At 61.8% G+C, this 934-nt stretch overlaps 1 long non-coding RNA gene across 1 annotated transcript; it reads left to right on the forward strand.

Annotated features, from left to right (window-relative positions):
* Positions 1-32: 32 nt before the first annotated feature.
* On the forward strand, positions 33-927 carry LOC109364816. The gene is made up of 3 exons (XR_002110602.1): positions 33-329; positions 470-588; positions 759-927. It is a non-coding gene; the product is annotated as an uncharacterized LOC109364816 (long non-coding RNA).
* Positions 928-934: the final 7 nt, after the last annotated feature.

Below are 934 nucleotides of genomic sequence, written 5' to 3' on the forward strand. Positions count from 1 at the left end.
TCTGCCCAGCTCTCCAGATAGTGAGGCGCAAGTGCTGTGCCTGCCCGGGGATTGCCCCCAGCAGGCCCAGCTGACCCTTTGCTGTCCCATCAGCGTTGGCCGCAGCTTCATGGAGAAGCTGGGAATGGGCTTGCGCTGCAAGAGCAGGGATGCCCCAGATCAGCCCTGTGCCTGGGATACTGAGGACTCATCGCTTTCTCTCCTTTCTCTGGCAGAAGACCAACATGGGAGGACAAGGAGAGCTATGACACTCTGCACAAGACACACCAGCGCTGTGATGTCAGCGAGTGTATTCACACAGAAGGCAGGGAGCAAGCAGAGGAAGAGGGGTGAGTTACCTCAGCAGCCCTGCGTGGGATCTCAGCCTCCCCACAGGCTGGGGAGCAAGGACTGAGCTCAAGAGCTGTGCCCGCCACTCCCTTGCTTGACTCATTTTGTGCACACAGCTACAGCCTCTTTTTTTCCCCAGGCCCTGGGAGCTGCTCCTGTGCGCCTCGTGTGCTGCGCAAGGCACCCACCGGCTCTGCTCCGATTTGAGCGGCAGCATAAGCACCTGGGAGTGTGACATCTGTGCTGGCGTGGGCACAGGTAAGGGGCAAAGAGCCGTGGACTGCTGCCTTGGCGCCAGGCAAGGCCTGGCACAGCGGCTCCTCAGTGAGGCTTTGCCACAGTTTCTATGCCCCGGCAGGGCTGGGATCCCCTCCCTCCATGGGGCTGCCGGGGGGTCATCCTGTTGACCTTCCTGCCTCTCCTTACAGCCTCCAGTGCCGAGTCGCAGCTTGCTGGTCCCAGCACTGCCAGCCAGGAGGCGGCGGGGCCATCTCATAGCTCCCCAGCACCTGATGACAGCAGATCTGCCTCCACCAGCCAGGCAGCATTGGAGTCATCTCCGAGTTCCCAGGTGCCTAAGCGCAGCAGCCTGTCCAGCCAGCCC

The sequence above is a fragment of the Meleagris gallopavo genome, unplaced genomic scaffold (assembly GCF_000146605.3).
Source record: "Meleagris gallopavo isolate NT-WF06-2002-E0010 breed Aviagen turkey brand Nicholas breeding stock unplaced genomic scaffold, Turkey_5.1 ChrUn_random_7180001924795, whole genome shotgun sequence".
Lineage (NCBI taxonomy): Eukaryota > Metazoa > Chordata > Aves > Galliformes > Phasianidae > Meleagris > Meleagris gallopavo.